At 62.5% G+C, this 18,797-nt stretch overlaps 5 pseudogenes; all 5 read left to right on the forward strand.

The window, feature by feature from the left end:
- Positions 1-119, forward strand: LOC142875214 (uncharacterized; annotated as a pseudogene).
- A 3,839-nt stretch (positions 120-3,958) lies between these two features.
- LOC142875075 (uncharacterized) lies at positions 3,959-4,077 on the forward strand (annotated as a pseudogene).
- A 3,844-nt stretch (positions 4,078-7,921) lies between these two features.
- On the forward strand, positions 7,922-8,040 carry LOC142875076 (uncharacterized; annotated as a pseudogene).
- A 3,848-nt stretch (positions 8,041-11,888) lies between these two features.
- Positions 11,889-12,007, forward strand: LOC142875077 (uncharacterized; annotated as a pseudogene).
- A 3,844-nt stretch (positions 12,008-15,851) lies between these two features.
- On the forward strand, positions 15,852-15,970 carry LOC142875078 (uncharacterized; annotated as a pseudogene).
- Positions 15,971-18,797: the final 2,827 nt, after the last annotated feature.

Here is an 18,797-nt window from a genome sequence, read left to right on the forward strand (position 1 = left end):
GTCCACGGCCACACCACCCCGAACGCGCCCGATCCCGTCTGGTCTTGGAAGCTAAGCAGGGTCGGGCCTGGTTAGAACTTGGATGGGAGACCGCCCGGGAATACCGGGTGCCGTAGGCTTCTTCTTTTTTTTTTTTTTTGCCTCTGGTTCTGTCGCGTTTCTGGGAGTGCGGGGGCGGCCCGGGGTGGGGGTGACCCCCACCCTCAGCGCCCGCCGGCCGCGGTGCCTGGCGCCCCAGCCCGCACCGTGGGGCCTCCTCTTGTCCCGAGCCGTGACACCGCCGCCACGCAGCAGCATGCGTGGCTTCTGGACTGTCAGGTCTCAGACCAAAGGTCTGCTCTGTGGGAGCCGACACGCTGGAGGAAACCTTGAGAGTCTGAGAGGGGAGGGAGTTCCAGAAGAAGGCCAGGATGTCATTTTGAGGGAGTATGTGACCAGAACTCCTCCCGTTGCTTTTGGGGTTCTATGGGCTACACGTAGGAATCTTTGGTGGTGGCACCTGATGTTCGGGGATCCGGAGTCACACCCAGACCTGCTCCACAGGCCTCCTTTTACTTTTCTCTTCGGATTCATTTTTTTTTTTTTTTTTTGAGACAGAGTCTCGGTTTGTTGCCCAGGCTAGAGTGAGTGCCGTGGCGTCAGCCTAGCTCACAGCAACTTCAAACTCCTGGGCTCGAGTGATCCTTCTGCCTCAGCCTCCCGGGTAGCTGGGACTGCAGGCATGCGCCACCATGCCCCGCTAATTTTTTATATATATATCAGTTGGCCAATTAATTTCTTTCTATTTATAGTAGAGACGGGGTCTCGCTCTTGCTCAGGCTGGTTTTGAACTCCTGACCTTGAGCAATCCGCCCGCCTCGGCCTCCCAAGAGCTAGGATTACAGGCGTGAGCCACAGCGCCCGGCCGGATTCATTATTTTTAAAAAGTGTCTCTTATCTCTATTATTGCATTTACTTTTCTCTCTCTTTTCAAGCAGATGATGGGAGTCCAAGTATTAAGGTGACATGTGTTGCCCGTGCCCCCCTCCCCCCCCCGTGTTCTTATTCATTTACCCCTCATGTTGTTCCAGCATATTGTGGGGGCACCAATGTTAAGGACGGGTGCGTTGCCCTCTCCCAGCCTCCCCCCTCGGGTCAGAGCTTCAAGTGCGCCCATCCCCCAGTCGGTGCGTACCCACCCCATTCCTAATGGATGTGTATGCCCATCCCCTCCCCCCACCCGCCCGACACCCACCCGAAGAAGGTGATTCCTCTGTGTCCACTTAGGTGTCCATCGGTTCGTACCCATTTGCTGGTGAGCGCGAGCACGTGGTGCTCGTGTGTCCATTCTTGGGATACTTGGCTTACTGGAACGGGTTCCAGCTCTGGCCAGGAGAACCACGAGAGGTGCCCCCTCACCGCTGCTCCTCATAGCCGAATAGCACTCCGTGGTGTCCACGCGCCACATTTTATTTACCCACTCGTGGGTCGATGGGCACTCGGGTGGCTTCCAGGTCTTTGCGATTGTGACTTGTGCCCTGACACTAACCCTAACCCTTACCCAGCCCGTCTCCTCCACGGCCCCTGCCTGACTGACTCCTTCCCGCCCGGCCTATCACCTGTCACCGTCCTCTGCCCCTGCCTGACACGCTCCTCCCCGCCCGGGCCGTCACCGTCCTCGGCCCCTGCCTGACGGGGCTCCTCCGTCGCCTGGGCCTTCCAAGGGCTTGGTGTGGACGCTGGTTCCAGGACGCCCTCCCAGGAACCCGGTAGCAGGGCGGCCGCAGCGTCTCGCGCAACCCAACCGTCCGCCGGCTGGCCGCCGTGGCTAAGTGGCCTGCGGGGGACGTGCTCCCGCTGTGCCGTGGGGGCCCAGCCTGGTGTCTTCTCTGAGGCCCCGCGGCTGACGCTCCCCGCAAGGGGAGAGCCGCGGAGGTGGGGACCGCCTCCTCATGGGGACGTACACCCAGCTCTCCACGTCGGATTCCGGGGCTCTCTGTCCTGCCAGAAGGCCCAGCTGGCCTGCGGGTCCTCAGAGTGGCAAAAACATCCGAAAACTGAGATTGAGGGTCCGGTGGGTGTCTGCACTTTTGTGCTGGGCACCCCAGGGAGGCCCGGGGGCTGGCTGGACAACGCGGTCTGCTGGGCTGGGGGGGGGGTTTGGAGGAGCAACTGATGCCCTTTGCACTTTGGGTAGCAAGTGTCTGAGGTGTCTCTGGGCCTTGTGCCATGTGGGGGCGGGGGCGGAGGCGGGGTGGGAGGAGGAGGAGGAGGAGGAGGAGGAGGAGGAGGAGGTGGGAAGGGCCGTGGCCTGCAGTCGTGTTCCCCGGGGTGGCACAGCATGTGGCTTCTTCCACGGGCTGCTTGGCCTGGGCTCCCTGCACCTGGGCCTTTGGAGGACTGGCCCTGTGCTTGCCAACACTTCCTGCAGGGACCCAGAGCTGGGAGGTTGCATCTCTCAGCCCTGGGTCGGGCAGAGCCCCAGCGGGCCATGCCCACAACCTCTCTCAGCAGGGGTCCCCCAGAAGGCTCCTTTGGGACCAGGATTCTCTTGCGGGTGACTCTTTAAGGTCTGGCCCCTGGATGGAGGGGCACCAGGAGTAGAGGAGCAGGAAGGGGAAGGGGGTGGCCATGCGAGGGGACACTTTCAGGCCAAGTCCCAGCTTCAGTCTGATCCTCCTGGGAACCCCGGGGTGGACATCACACCTCCTGGTTGCCCCGCTCTGAGACAAGGAGCCGGGCTTCGCATTCCCACAGCAGCCAGTCGTGGGCTGAGGACACCTGGGGCGTTGGGAACTCCCTGGCTTCTCCTTGGTTTAACATCTGGAGCTGCTTGTGAATTGTGCCGCCACACACACCCGAGTGCAGGTGTCTTCTGCACAGACTGCGGGCCTCGCTCTTCTGAATGCCGCTAGCTCGCGACCCACCCACGGGTGAACCTGGTCAGGGTGCTTTCTCTCAGGGGCAGACTCTGATCCGGGCGGGCTACCGGTGTCTCTGTTTGCTCCTTTCTTTCTTCCACTTCGGGAAAGGCTTCCTTACTGGGTGTGGAAATCTCCTATGCCTTTCCTCGCCTATTCTGTCAGCTCTAAAATTCTCTTTCGGTTGCCACCCTCACAGATGGATTAGGAAACTCTTTGCGGTGCACTCATTAGTGAAATGACCTCAATGACGCTGGAATCCAATATCTAATCGCCAATTTTTAGCGAGTCCACACGCCAGGGTGGTCGGGGTCCAATGCAGCCCCGGCCAGGCCCAGGCCCCTTGGACTGGGCCACAGGAGGACACAGAGGAGGGTCCCGGCCCCCACGGTAGGTAGAGGTGCGGGCAGTTCTCCAAGGGCTTGGGTGTTTTCCAGAGGGAGGAGATGGAGGGGACTGATTTCTTCAGCGCCCCACAAACCACGCCACCCCACCCCACCCATGGGACACATCCCGAGAGAGAGAGAGAGACGCCCCATACACTGGCTCCCCTCCCCCGTGCGCTGTGCCCCAGCCCTGGCCCGGGGGAATAGGCGGCCGCCGGGCCACAGGGTGGGGGGCGCAGCTGAAAGGGGTTGTGGGGGAGGGCCGCCCCTGGCTGGGGTCAAAGGGCGAGCGCCCCGCCCCTCCCGCCCGTGCGCAGTCAGCGGCCCCGGCGCGCTGGGGGTGGGGGGCGGGGAGGTGAAGGAGGCCAGGCGAGGAGAGGAGGGGGGCTGGAAGGGCTCCACCTTGGCGGGTCCAGCCGTGGAGGCGCATCTTGTGTGAGTGTGAGTGAGTGAGTGCGTGTGAGTGTGAGTGTGTGTGTATACAGAGACAGCCCCCAACCCCGGCCCGCCGCTCCCTGCCCGCCCCGCCTGTCACCCCCGTCCCTCGGAGCCCGCGGGACCCGGCCGGCGAACTCAACAGGCCCGACCCGGCGCGGGGCCTGGGGCGGGAGGAGGCGGCGGGGAAGCGCAGAGAGGCTCGGCTTCTTGAGCGGGGCAGGGGCGCCCTCCGCCGTCCACGGCCACACCACCCCGAACGCGCCCGATCCCGTCTGGTCTCGGAAGCTAAGCAGGGTCGGGCCTGGTTAGAACTTGGATGGGAGACCGCCCGGGAATACCGGGTGCCGTAGGCTTCTTCTTTTTTTTTTTTTTTGCCTCTGGTTCTGTCGCGTTTCTGGGAGTGCGGGGGCGGCCCGGGGTGGGGGTGACCCCCACCCTCAGCGCCCGCCGGCCGCGGTGCCTGGCGCCCCAGCCCGCACCGTGGGGCCTCCTCTTGTCCCGAGCCGTGACACCGCCGCCACGCGGCAGCATGCGTGGCTTCTGGACTGTCAGGTCTCAGACCAAAGGTCTGCTCTGTTGGAGCCGACACGCTGGAGGAAACCTTGAGAGTCTGAGAGGGGAGGGAGTTCCAGAAGAAGGCCAGGATGTCATTTTGAGGGAGTATGTGACCAGAACTCCTCCCGTTGCTTTTGGGGTTCTATGGGCTACACGTAGGAATCTTTGGTGGTGGCACCTGATGTTCGGGGATCCGGAGTCACACCCAGACCTGCTCCACAGGCCTCCTTTTACTTTTCTCTTCGGATTCATTTTTTTTTTTTTTTTTTTTTTTGAGACAGAGTCTCGGTTTGTTGCCCAGGCTAGAGTGAGTGCCGTGGCGTCAGCCTAGCTCACAGCAACTTCAAACTCCTGGGCTCGAGTGATCCTTCTGCCTCAGCCTCCCGGGTAGCTGGGACTGCAGGCATGCGCCACCATGCCCCGCTAATTTTTTATATATATATCAGTTGGCCAATTAATTTCTTTCTATTTATAGTAGAGACGGGGTCTCGCTCTTGCTCAGGCTGGTTTTGAACTCCTGACCTTGAGCAATCCGCCCGCCTCGGCCTCCCAAGAGCTAGGATTACAGGCGTGAGCCACAGCGCCCGGCCGGATTCATTATTTTTAAAAAGTGTCTCTTATCTCTATTATTGCATTTACTTTTCTCTCTCTTTTCAAGCAGATGATGGGAGTCCAAGTATTAAGGTGACATGTGTTGCCCGTGCCCCCCTCCCCCCCCCCCCGTGTTCTTATTCATTTACCCCTCATGTTGTTCCAGCATATTGTGGGGGCACCAATGTTAAGGACGGGTGCGTTGCCCTCTCCCAGCCTCCCCCCTCGGGTCAGAGCTTCAAGTGCGCCCATCCCCCAGTCGGTGCGTACCCACCCCATTCCTAATGGATGTGTATGCCCATCCCCTCCCCCCACCCGCCCGACACCCACCCGAAGAAGGTGATTCCTCTGTGTCCACTTAGGTGTCCATCGGTTCGTACCCATTTGCTGGTGAGCGCGAGCACGTGGTGCTCGTGTGTCCATTCTTGGGATACTTGGCTTACTGGAACGGGTTCCAGCTCTGGCCAGGAGAACCACGAGAGGTGCCCCCTCACCGCTGCTCCTCATAGCCGAATAGCACTCCGTGGTGTCCACGCGCCACATTTTATTTACCCACTCGTGGGTCGATGGGCACTCGGGTGGCTTCCAGGTCTTTGCGATTGTGACTTGTGCCCTGACACTAACCCTAACCCTTACCCAGCCCGTCTCCTCCACGGCCCCTGCCTGACTGACTCCTTCCCGCCCGGCCTATCACCTGTCACCGTCCTCTGCCCCTGCCTGACACGCTCCTCCCCGCCCGGGCCGTCACCGTCCTCGGCCCCTGCCTGACGGGGCTCCTCCGTCGCCTGGGCCTTCCAAGGGCTTGGTGTGGACGCTGGTTCCAGGACGCCCTCCCAGGAACCCGGTAGCAGGGCGGCCGCAGCGTCTCGCGCAACCCAACCGTCCGCCGGCTGGCCGCCGTGGCTAAGTGGCCTGCGGGGGACGTGCTCCCGCTGTGCCGTGGGGGCCCAGCCTGGTGTCTTCTCTGAGGCCCCGCGGCTGCCGCTCCCCGCAAGGGGAGAGCCGCGGAGGTGGGGACCGCCTCCTCATGGGGACGTACACCCAGCTCTCCACGTCGGATTCCGGGGCTCTCTGTCCTGCCAGAAGGCCCAGCTGGCCTGCGGGTCCTCAGAGTGGCAAAAACATCCGAAAACTGAGATTGAGGGTCCGGTGGGTGTCTGCACTTTTGTGCTGGGCACCCCAGGGAGGCCCGGGGGCTGGCTGGACAACGCGGTCTGCTGGGCTGGGGGGGGGTTTGGAGGAGCAACTGATGCCCTTTGCACTTTGGGTAGCAAGTGTCTGAGGTGTCTCTGGGCCCTGTGCCATGTGGGGGCGGGGGCGGAGGCGGGGTGGGAGGAGGAGGAGGAGGAGGAGGAGGAGGAGGAGGAGGTGGGAAGGGCCGTGGCCTGCAGTCGTGTTCCCCGGGGTGGCACAGCATGTGGCTTCTTCCACAGGCTGCTTGGCCTGGGCTCCCTGCACCTGGGCCTTTGGAGGACTGGCCCTGTGCTTGCCAACACTTCCTGCAGGGACCCAGAGCTGGGAGGTTGCACCTCTCAGCCCTGGGTCGGGCAGAGCCCCAGCGGGCCATGCCCACAACCTCTCTCAGCAGGGGTCCCCCAGAAGGCTCCTTTGGGACCAGGATTCTCTTGCGGGTGACTCTTTAAGGTCTGGCCCCTGGATGGAGGGGCACCAGGAGTAGAGGAGCAGGAAGGGGAAGGGGGTGGCCATGCGAGGGGACACTTTCAGGCCAAGTCCCAGCTTCAGTCTGATCCTCCTGGGAACCCCGGGGTGGACATCACACCTCCTGGTTGCCCCGCTCTGAGACAAGGAGCCGGGCTTCGCATTGCCACAGCAGCCAGTCGTGGGCTGAGGACACCTGGGGCGTTGGGAACTCCCTGGCTTCTCCTTGGTTTAACATCTGGAGCTGCTTGTGAATCGTGCCGCCACACACACCCGAGTGCAGGTGTCTTCTGCACAGACTGCGGGCCTCGCTCTTCTGAATGCCGCTAGCTCGCGACCCACCCACGGGTGAACCTGGTCAGGGTACTTTCTCTCAGGGGCAGACTCTGATCCGGGCGGGCTACCGGTGTCTCTGTTTGCTCCTTTCTTTCTTCCACTTCGGGAAAGGCTTCCTTACTGGGTGTGGAAATCTCCTATGCCTTTCCTCGCCTATTCTGTCAGCTCTAAAATTCTCTTTCGGTTGCCACCCTCACAGATGGATTAGGAAACTCTTTGCGGTGCACTCATTAGTGAAATGACCTCAATGACGCTGGAATCCAATATCTAATCGCCAATTTTTAGCGAGTCCACACGCCAGGGTGGTCGGGGTCCAATGCAGCCCCGGCCAGGCCCAGGCCCCTTGGACTGGGCCACAGGAGGACACAGAGGAGGGTCCCGGCCCCCACGGTAGGTAGAGGTGCGGGCAGTTCTCCAAGGGCTTGGGTGTTTTCCAGAGGGAGGAGATGGAGGGGACTGATTTCTTCAGCGCCCCACAAACCACGCCACCCCACCCCACCCTTGGGACACATCCCGAGAGAGAGAGAGACGCCCCATACACTGGCTCCCCTCCCCCGTGCGCTGTGCCCCAGCCCTGGCCCGGGGGAATAGGCGGCCGCCGGGCCACAGGGTGGGGGGCGCAGCTGAAAGGGGTTGTGGGGGAGGGCCGCCCCTGGCTGGGGTCAAAGGGCGAGCGCCCCGCCCCTCCCGCCCGTGCGCAGTCAGCGGCCCCGGCGCGCTGGGGGTGGGGGGCGGGGAGGTGAAGGAGGCCAGGCGAGGAGAGGAGGGGGGCTGGAAGGGCTCCACCTTGGCGGGTCCAGCCGTGGAGGCGCATCTTGTGTGAGTGTGAGTGAGTGAGTGCGTGTGAGTGTGAGTGTGTGTGTATACAGAGACAGCCCCCAACCCCGGCCCGCCGCTCCCTGCCCGCCCCGCCTGTCACCCCCGTCCCTCGGAGCCCGCGGGACGCGGCCGGCGAACTCAACAGGCCCGACCCGGCGCGGGGCCTGGGGCGGGAGGAGGCGGCGGGGAAGCGCAGAGAGGCTCGGCTTCTTGAGCGGGGCAGGGGCGCCCTCCGCCGTCCACGGCCACACCACCCCGAACGCGCCCGATCCCGTCTGGTCTCGGAAGCTAAGCAGGGTCGGGCCTGGTTAGAACTTGGATGGGAGACCGCCCGGGAATACCGGGTGCCGTAGGCTTCTTCTTTTTTTTTTTTTTTTTGCCTCTGGTTCTGTCGCGTTTCTGGGAGTGCGGGGGCGGCCCGGGGTGGGGGTGACCCCCACCCTCAGCGCCCGCCGGCCGCGGTGCCTGGCGCCCCAGCCCGCACCGTGGGGCCTCCTCTTGTCCCGAGCCGTGACACCGCCGCCACGCGGCAGCATGCGTGGCTTCTGGACTGTCAGGTCTCAGACCAAAGGTCTGCTCTGTGGGAGCCGACACGCTGGAGGAAACCTTGAGAGTCTGAGAGGGGAGGGAGTTCCAGAAGAAGGCCAGGATGTCATTTTGAGGGAGTATGTGACCAGAACTCCTCCCGTTGCTTTTGGGGTTCTATGGGCTACACGTAGGAATCTTTGGTGGTGGCACCTGATGTTCGGGGATCCGGAGTCACACCCAGACCTGCTCCACAGGCCTCCTTTTACTTTTCTCTTCGGATTCATTTTTTTTTTTTTTTTTTTTTTTGAGACAGAGTCTCGGTTTGTTGCCCAGGCTAGAGTGAGTGCCGTGGCGTCAGCCTAGCTCACAGCAACTTCAAACTCCTGGGCTCGAGTGATCCTTCTGCCTCAGCCTCCCGGGTAGCTGGGACTGCAGGCATGCGCCACCATGCCCCGCTAATTTTTTATATATATATCAGTTGGCCAATTAATTTCTTTCTATTTATAGTAGAGACGGGGTCTCGCTCTTGCTCAGGCTGGTTTTGAACTCCTGACCTTGAGCAATCCGCCCGCCTCGGCCTCCCAAGAGCTAGGATTACAGGCGTGAGCCACAGCGCCCGGCCGGATTCATTATTTTTAAAAAGTGTCTCTTATCTCTATTATTGCATTTACTTTTCTCTCTCTTTTCAAGCAGATGATGGGAGTCCAAGTATTAAGGTGACATGTGTTGCCCGTGCCCCCCTCCCCCCCCCCCCGTGTTCTTATTCATTTACCCCTCATGTTGTTCCAGCATATTGTGGGGGCACCAATGTTAAGGACGGGTGCGTTGCCCTCTCCCAGCCTCCCCCCTCGGGTCAGAGCTTCAAGTGCGCCCATCCCCCAGTCGGTGCGTACCCACCCCATTCCTAATGGATGTGTATGCCCATCCCCTCCCCCCACCCGCCCGACACCCACCCGAAGAAGGTGATTCCTCTGTGTCCACTTAGGTGTCCATCGGTTCGTACCCATTTGCTGGTGAGCGCGAGCACGTGGTGCTCGTGTGTCCATTCTTGGGATACTTGGCTTACTGGAACGGGTTCCAGCTCTGGCCAGGAGAACCACGAGAGGTGCCCCCTCACCGCTGCTCCTCATAGCCGAATAGCACTCCGTGGTGTCCACGCGCCACATTTTATTTACCCACTCGTGGGTCGATGGGCACTCGGGTGGCTTCCAGGTCTTTGCGATTGTGACTTGTGCCCTGACACTAACCCTAACCCTTACCCAGCCCGTCTCCTCCACGGCCCCTGCCTGACTGACTCCTTCCCGCCCGGCCTATCACCTGTCACCGTCCTCTGCCCCTGCCTGACACGCTCCTCCCCGCCCGGGCCGTCACCGTCCTCGGCCCCTGCCTGACGGGGCTCCTCCGTCGCCTGGGCCTTCCAAGGGCTTGGTGTGGACGCTGGTTCCAGGACGCCCTCCCAGGAACCCGGTAGCAGGGCGGCCGCAGCGTCTCGCGCAACCCAACCGTCCGCCGGCTGGCCGCCGTGGCTAAGTGGCCTGCGGGGGACGTGCTCCCGCTGTGCCGTGGGGGCCCAGCCTGGTGTCTTCTCTGAGGCCCCGCGGCTGCCGCTCCCCGCAAGGGGAGAGCCGCGGAGGTGGGGACCGCCTCCTCATGGGGACGTACACCCAGCTCTCCACGTCGGATTCCGGGGCTCTCTGTCCTGCCAGAAGGCCCAGCTGGCCTGCGGGTCCTCAGAGTGGCAAAAACATCCGAAAACTGAGATTGAGGGTCCGGTGGGTGTCTGCACTTTTGTGCTGGGCACCCCAGGGAGGCCCGGGGGCTGGCTGGACAACGCGGTCTGCTGGGCTGGGGGGGGGTTTGGAGGAGCAACTGATGCCCTTTGCACTTTGGGTAGCAAGTGTCTGAGGTGTCTCTGGGCCCTGTGCCATGTGGGGGCGGGGGCGGAGGCGGGGTGGGAGGAGGAGGAGGAGGAGGAGGAGGAGGAGGAGGAGGTGGGAAGGGCCGTGGCCTGCAGTCGTGTTCCCCGGGGTGGCACAGCATGTGGCTTCTTCCACAGGCTGCTTGGCCTGGGCTCCCTGCACCTGGGCCTTTGGAGGACTGGCCCTGTGCTTGCCAACACTTCCTGCAGGGACCCAGAGCTGGGAGGTTGCACCTCTCAGCCCTGGGTCGGGCAGAGCCCCAGCGGGCCATGCCCACAACCTCTCTCAGCAGGGGTCCCCCAGAAGGCTCCTTTGGGACCAGGATTCTCTTGCGGGTGACTCTTTAAGGTCTGGCCCCTGGATGGAGGGGCACCAGGAGTAGAGGAGCAGGAAGGGGAAGGGGGTGGCCATGCGAGGGGACACTTTCAGGCCAAGTCCCAGCTTCAGTCTGATCCTCCTGGGAACCCCGGGGTGGACATCACACCTCCTGGTTGCCCCGCTCTGAGACAAGGAGCCGGGCTTCGCATTCCCACAGCAGCCAGTCGTGGGCTGAGGACACCTGGGGCGTTGGGAACTCCCTGGCTTCTCCTTGGTTTAACATCTGGAGCTGCTTGTGAATTGTGCCGCCACACACACCCGAGTGCAGGTGTCTTCTGCACAGACTGCGGGCCTCGCTCTTCTGAATGCCGCTAGCTCGCGACCCACCCACGGGTGAACCTGGTCAGGGTGCTTTCTCTCAGGGGCAGACTCTGATCCGGGCGGGCTACCGGTGTCTCTGTTTGCTCCTTTCTTTCTTCCACTTCGGGAAAGGCTTCCTTACTGGGTGTGGAAATCTCCTATGCCTTTCCTCGCCTATTCTGTCAGCTCTAAAATTCTCTTTCGGTTGCCACCCTCACAGATGGATTAGGAAACTCTTTGCGGTGCACTCATTAGTGAAATGACCTCAATGACGCTGGAATCCAATATCTAATCGCCAATTTTTAGCGAGTCCACACGCCAGGGTGGTCGGGGTCCAATGCAGCCCCGGCCAGGCCCAGGCCCCTTGGACTGGGCCACAGGAGGACACAGAGGAGGGTCCCGGCCCCCACGGTAGGTAGAGGTGCGGGCAGTTCTCCAAGGGCTTGGGTGTTTTCCAGAGGGAGGAGATGGAGGGGACTGATTTCTTCAGCGCCCCACAAACCACGCCACCCCACCCCACCCATGGGACACATCCCGAGAGAGAGAGAGAGACGCCCCATACACTGGCTCCCCTCCCCCGTGCGCTGTGCCCCAGCCCTGGCCCGGGGGAATAGGCGGCCGCCGGGCCACAGGGTGGGGGGCGCAGCTGAAAGGGGTTGTGGGGGAGGGCCGCCCCTGGCTGGGGTCAAAGGGCGAGCGCCCCGCCCCTCCCGCCCGTGCGCAGTCAGCGGCCCCGGCGCGCTGGGGGTGGGGGGCGGGGAGGTGAAGGAGGCCAGGCGAGGAGAGGAGGGGGGCTGGAAGGGCTCCACCTTGGCGGGTCCAGCCGTGGAGGCGCATCTTGTGTGAGTGTGAGTGAGTGAGTGCGTGTGAGTGTGAGTGTGTGTGTATACAGAGACAGCCCCCAACCCCGGCCCGCCGCTCCCTGCCCGCCCCGCCTGTCACCCCCGTCCCTCGGAGCCCGCGGGACCCGGCCGGCGAACTCAACAGGCCCGACCCGGCGCGGGGCCTGGGGCGGGAGGAGGCGGCGGGGAAGCGCAGAGAGGCTCGGCTTCTTGAGCGGGGCAGGGGCGCCCTCCGCCGTCCACGGCCACACCACCCCGAACGCGCCCGATCCCGTCTGGTCTCGGAAGCTAAGCAGGGTCGGGCCTGGTTAGAACTTGGATGGGAGACCGCCCGGGAATACCGGGTGCCGTAGGCTTCTTCTTTTTTTTTTTTTTTGCCTCTGGTTCTGTCGCGTTTCTGGGAGTGCGGGGGCGGCCCGGGGTGGGGGTGACCCCCACCCTCAGCGCCCGCCGGCCGCGGTGCCTGGCGCCCCAGCCCGCACCGTGGGGCCTCCTCTTGTCCCGAGCCGTGACACCGCCGCCACGCGGCAGCATGCGTGGCTTCTGGACTGTCAGGTCTCAGACCAAAGGTCTGCTCTGTTGGAGCCGACACGCTGGAGGAAACCTTGAGAGTCTGAGAGGGGAGGGAGTTCCAGAAGAAGGCCAGGATGTCATTTTGAGGGAGTATGTGACCAGAACTCCTCCCGTTGCTTTTGGGGTTCTATGGGCTACACGTAGGAATCTTTGGTGGTGGCACCTGATGTTCGGGGATCCGGAGTCACACCCAGACCTGCTCCACAGGCCTCCTTTTACTTTTCTCTTCGGATTCATTTTTTTTTTTTTTTTTTTTTTTGAGACAGAGTCTCGGTTTGTTGCCCAGGCTAGAGTGAGTGCCGTGGCGTCAGCCTAGCTCACAGCAACTTCAAACTCCTGGGCTCGAGTGATCCTTCTGCCTCAGCCTCCCGGGTAGCTGGGACTGCAGGCATGCGCCACCATGCCCCGCTAATTTTTTATATATATATCAGTTGGCCAATTAATTTCTTTCTATTTATAGTAGAGACGGGGTCTCGCTCTTGCTCAGGCTGGTTTTGAACTCCTGACCTTGAGCAATCCGCCCGCCTCGGCCTCCCAAGAGCTAGGATTACAGGCGTGAGCCACAGCGCCCGGCCGGATTCATTATTTTTAAAAAGTGTCTCTTATCTCTATTATTGCATTTACTTTTCTCTCTCTTTTCAAGCAGATGATGGGAGTCCAAGTATTAAGGTGACATGTGTTGCCCGTGCCCCCCTCCCCCCCCCCCCGTGTTCTTATTCATTTACCCCTCATGTTGTTCCAGCATATTGTGGGGGCACCAATGTTAAGGACGGGTGCGTTGCCCTCTCCCAGCCTCCCCCCTCGGGTCAGAGCTTCAAGTGCGCCCATCCCCCAGTCGGTGCGTACCCACCCCATTCCTAATGGATGTGTATGCCCATCCCCTCCCCCCACCCGCCCGACACCCACCCGAAGAAGGTGATTCCTCTGTGTCCACTTAGGTGTCCATCGGTTCGTACCCATTTGCTGGTGAGCGCGAGCACGTGGTGCTCGTGTGTCCATTCTTGGGATACTTGGCTTACTGGAACGGGTTCCAGCTCTGGCCAGGAGAACCACGAGAGGTGCCCCCTCACCGCTGCTCCTCATAGCCGAATAGCACTCCGTGGTGTCCACGCGCCACATTTTATTTACCCACTCGTGGGTCGATGGGCACTCGGGTGGCTTCCAGGTCTTTGCGATTGTGACTTGTGCCCTGACACTAACCCTAACCCTTACCCAGCCCGTCTCCTCCACGGCCCCTGCCTGACTGACTCCTTCCCGCCCGGCCTATCACCTGTCACCGTCCTCTGCCCCTGCCTGACACGCTCCTCCCCGCCCGGGCCGTCACCGTCCTCGGCCCCTGCCTGACGGGGCTCCTCCGTCGCCTGGGCCTTCCAAGGGCTTGGTGTGGACGCTGGTTCCAGGACGCCCTCCCAGGAACCCGGTAGCAGGGCGGCCGCAGCGTCTCGCGCAACCCAACCGTCCGCCGGCTGGCCGCCGTGGCTAAGTGGCCTGCGGGGGACGTGCTCCCGCTGTGCCGTGGGGGCCCAGCCTGGTGTCTTCTCTGAGGCCCCGCGGCTGCCGCTCCCCGCAAGGGGAGAGCCGCGGAGGTGGGGACCGCCTCCTCATGGGGACGTACACCCAGCTCTCCACGTCGGATTCCGGGGCTCTCTGTCCTGCCAGAAGGCCCAGCTGGCCTGCGGGTCCTCAGAGTGGCAAAAACATCCGAAAACTGAGATTGAGGGTCCGGTGGGTGTCTGCACTTTTGTGCTGGGCACCCCAGGGAGGCCCGGGGGCTGGCTGGACAACGCGGTCTGCTGGGCTGGGGGGGGGTTTGGAGGAGCAACTGATGCCCTTTGCACTTTGGGTAGCAAGTGTCTGAGGTGTCTCTGGGCCCTGTGCCATGTGGGGGCGGGGGCGGAGGCGGGGTGGGAGGAGGAGGAGGAGGAGGAGGAGGAGGAGGAGGAGGTGGGAAGGGCCGTGGCCTGCAGTCGTGTTCCCCGGGGTGGCACAGCATGTGGCTTCTTCCACAGGCTGCTTGGCCTGGGCTCCCTGCACCTGGGCCTTTGGAGGACTGGCCCTGTGCTTGCCAACACTTCCTGCAGGGACCCAGAGCTGGGAGGTTGCACCTCTCAGCCCTGGGTCGGGCAGAGCCCCAGCGGGCCATGCCCACAACCTCTCTCAGCAGGGGTCCCCCAGAAGGCTCCTTTGGGACCAGGATTCTCTTGCGGGTGACTCTTTAAGGTCTGGCCCCTGGATGGAGGGGCACCAGGAGTAGAGGAGCAGGAAGGGGAAGGGGGTGGCCATGCGAGGGGACACTTTCAGGCCAAGTCCCAGCTTCAGTCTGATCCTCCTGGGAACCCCGGGGTGGACATCACACCTCCTGGTTGCCCCGCTCTGAGACAAGGAGCCGGGCTTCGCATTGCCACAGCAGCCAGTCGTGGGCTGAGGACACCTGGGGCGTTGGGAACTCCCTGGCTTCTCCTTGGTTTAACATCTGGAGCTGCTTGTGAATCGTGCCGCCACACACACCCGAGTGCAGGTGTCTTCTGCACAGACTGCGGGCCTCGCTCTTCTGAATGCCGCTAGCTCGCGACCCACCCACGGGTGAACCTGGTCAGGGTACTTTCTCTCAGGGGCAGACTCTGATCCGGGCGGGCTACCGGTGTCTCTGTTTGCTCCTTTCTTTCTTCCACTTCGGGAAAGGCTTCCTTACTGGGTGTGGAAATCTCCTATGCCTTTCCTCGCCTATTCTGTCAGCTCTAAAATTCTCTTTCGGTTGCCACCCTCACAGATGGATTAGGAAACTCTTTGCGGTGCACTCATTAGTGAAATGACCTCAATGACGCTGGAATCCAATATCTAATCGCCAATTTTTAGCGAGTCCACACGCCAGGGTGGTCGGGGTCCAATGCAGCCCCGGCCAGGCCCAGGCCCCTTGGACTGGGCCACAGGAGGACACAGAGGAGGGTCCCGGCCCCCACGGTAGGTAGAGGTGCGGGCAGTTCTCCAAGGGCTTGGGTGTTTTCCAGAGGGAGGAGATGGAGGGGACTGATTTCTTCAGCGCCCCACAAACCACGCCACCCCACCCCACCCTTGGGACACATCCCGAGAGAGAGAGAGACGCCCCATACACTGGCTCCCCTCCCCCGTGCGCTGTGCCCCAGCCCTGGCCCGGGGGAATAGGCGGCCGCCGGGCCACAGGGTGGGGGGCGCAGCTGAAAGGGGTTGTGGGGGAGGGCCGCCCCTGGCTGGGGTCAAAGGGCGAGCGCCCCGCCCCTCCCGCCCGTGCGCAGTCAGCGGCCCCGGCGCGCTGGGGGTGGGGGGCGGGGAGGTGAAGGAGGCCAGGCGAGGAGAGGAGGGGGGCTGGAAGGGCTCCACCTTGGCGGGTCCAGCCGTGGAGGCGCATCTTGTGTGAGTGTGAGTGAGTGAGTGCGTGTGAGTGTGAGTGTGTGTGTATACAGAGACAGCCCCCAACCCCGGCCCGCCGCTCCCTGCCCGCCCCGCCTGTCACCCCCGTCCCTCGGAGCCCGCGGGACGCGGCCGGCGAACTCAACAGGCCCGACCCGGCGCGGGGCCTGGGGCGGGAGGAGGCGGCGGGGAAGCGCAGAGAGGCTCGGCTTCTTGAGCGGGGCAGGGGCGCCCTCCGCCGTCCACGGCCACACCACCCCGAACGCGCCCGATCCCGTCTGGTCTCGGAAGCTAAGCAGGGTCGGGCCTGGTTAGAACTTGGATGGGAGACCGCCCGGGAATACCGGGTGCCGTAGGCTTCTTCTTTTTTTTTTTTTTTTGCCTCTGGTTCTGTCGCGTTTCTGGGAGTGCGGGGGCGGCCCGGGGTGGGGGTGACCCCCACCCTCAGCGCCCGCCGGCCGCGGTGCCTGGCGCCCCAGCCCGCACCGTGGGGCCTCCTCTTGTCCCGAGCCGTGACACCGCCGCCACGCGGCAGCATGCGTGGCTTCTGGACTGTCAGGTCTCAGACCAAAGGTCTGCTCTGTGGGAGCCGACACGCTGGAGGAAACCTTGAGAGTCTGAGAGGGGAGGGAGTTCCAGAAGAAGGCCAGGATGTCATTTTGAGGGAGTATGTGACCAGAACTCCTCCCGTTGCTTTTGGGGTTCTATGGGCTACACGTAGGAATCTTTGGTGGTGGCACCTGATGTTCGGGGATCCGGAGTCACACCCAGACCTGCTCCACAGGCCTCCTTTTACTTTTCTCTTCGGATTCATTTTTTTTTTTTTTTTTTTTTTTTGAGACAGAGTCTCGGTTTGTTGCCCAGGCTAGAGTGAGTGCCGTGGCGTCAGCCTAGCTCACAGCAACTTCAAACTCCTGGGCTCGAGTGATCCTTCTGCCTCAGCCTCCCGGGTAGCTGGGACTGCAGGCATGCGCCACCATGCCCCGCTAATTTTTTATATATATATCAGTTGGCCAATTAATTTCTTTCTATTTATAGTAGAGACGGGGTCTCGCTCTTGCTCAGGCTGGTTTTGAACTCCTGACCTTGAGCAATCCGCCCGCCTCGGCCTCCCAAGAGCTAGGATTACAGGCGTGAGCCACAGCGCCCGGCCGGATTCATTATTTTTAAAAAGTGTCTCTTATCTCTATTATTGCATTTACTTTTCTCTCTCTTTTCAAGCAGATGATGGGAGTCCAAGTATTAAGGTGACATGTGTTGCCCGTGCCCCCCTCCCCCCCCCCCCGTGTTCTTATTCATTTACCCCTCATGTTGTTCCAGCATATTGTGGGGGCACCAATGTTAAGGACGGGTGCGTTGCCCTCTCCCAGCCTCCCCCCTCGGGTCAGAGCTTCAAGTGCGCCCATCCCCCAGTCGGTGCGTACCCACCCCATTCCTAATGGATGTGTATGCCCATCCCCTCCCCCCACCCGCCCGACACCCACCCGAAGAAGGTGATTCCTCTGTGTCCACTTAGGTGTCCATCGGTTCGTACCCATTTGCTGGTGAGCGCGAGCACGTGGTGCTCGTGTGTCCATTCTTGGGATACTTGGCTTACTGGAACGGGTTCCAGCTCTGGCCAGGAGAACCACGAGAGGTGCCCCCTCACCGCTGCTCCTCATAGCCGAATAGCACTCCGTGGTGTCCACGCGCCACATTTTATTTACCCACTCGTGGGTCGATGGGCACTCGGGTGGCTTCCAGGTCTTTGCGATTGTGACTTGTGCCCTGACACTAACCCTAACCCTTACCCAGCCCGTCTCCTCCACGGCCCCTGCCTGACTGACTCCTTCCCGCCCGGCCTATCACCTGTCACCGTCCTCTGCCCCTGCCTGACACGCTCCTCCCCGCCCGGGCCGTCACCGTCCTCGGCCCCTGCCTGACGGGGCTCCTCCGTCGCCTGGGCCTTCCAAGGGCTTGGTGTGGACGCTGGTTCCAGGACGCCCTCCCAGGAACCCGGTAGCAGGGCGGCCGCAGCGTCTCGCGCAACCCAACCGTCCGCCGGCTGGCCGCCGTGGCTAAGTGGCCTGCGGGGGACGTGCTCCCGCTGTGCCGTGGGGGCCCAGCCTGGTGTCTTCTCTGAGGCCCCGCGGCTGCCGCTCCCCGCAAGGGGAGAGCCGCGGAGGTGGGGACCGCCTCCTCATGGGGACGTACACCCAGCTCTCCACGTCGGATTCCGGGGCTCTCTGTCCTGCCAGAAGGCCCAGCTGGCCTGCGGGTCCTCAGAGTGGCAAAAACATCCGAAAACTGAGATTGAGGGTCCGGTGGGTGTCTGCACTTTTGTGCTGGGCACCCCAGGGAGGCCCGGGGGCTGGCTGGACAACGCGGTCTGCTGGGCTGGGGGGGGGTTTGGAGGAGCAACTGATGCCCTTTGCACTTTGGGTAGCAAGTGTCTGAGGTGTCTCTGGGCCCTGTGCCATGTGGGGGCGGGGGCGGAGGCGGGGTGGGAGGAGGAGGAGGAGGAGGAGGAGGAGGAGGAGGAGGTGGGAAGGGCCGTGGCCTGCAGTCGTGTTCCCCGGGGTGGCACAGCATGTGGCTTCTTCCACAGGCTGCTTGGCCTGGGCTCCCTGCACCTGGGCCTTTGGAGGACTGGCCCTGTGCTTGCCAACACTTCCTGCAGGGACCCAGAGCTGGGAGGTTGCACCTCTCAGCCCTGGGTCGGGCAGAGCCCCAGCGGGCCATGCCCACAACCTCTCTCAGCAGGGGTCCCCCAGAAGGCTCCTTTGGGACCAGGATTCTCTTGCGGGTGACTCTTTAAGGTCTGGCCCCTGGATGGAGGGGCACCAGGAGTAGAGGAGCAGGAAGGGGAAGGGGGTGGCCATGCGAGGGGACACTTTCAGGCCAAGTCCCAGCTTCAGTCTGATCCTCCTGGGAACCCCGGGGTGGACATCACACCTCCTGGTTGCCCCGCTCTGAGACAAGGAGCCGGGCTTCGCATTGCCACAGCAGCCAGTCGTGGGCTGAGGACACCTGGGGCGTTGGGAACTCCCTGGCTTCTCCTTGGTTTAACATCTGGAGCTGCTTGTGAATCGTGCCGCCACACACACCCGAGTGCAGGTGTCTTCTGCACAGACTGCGGGCCTCGCTCTTCTGAATGCCGCTAGCTCGCGACCCACCCACGGGTGAACCTGGTCAGGGTACTTTCTC

Source organism: Microcebus murinus, chromosome 13 (assembly GCF_040939455.1).
Source record: "Microcebus murinus isolate Inina chromosome 13, M.murinus_Inina_mat1.0, whole genome shotgun sequence".
NCBI classification, from domain to species: Eukaryota; Metazoa; Chordata; class Mammalia; order Primates; family Cheirogaleidae; genus Microcebus; species Microcebus murinus.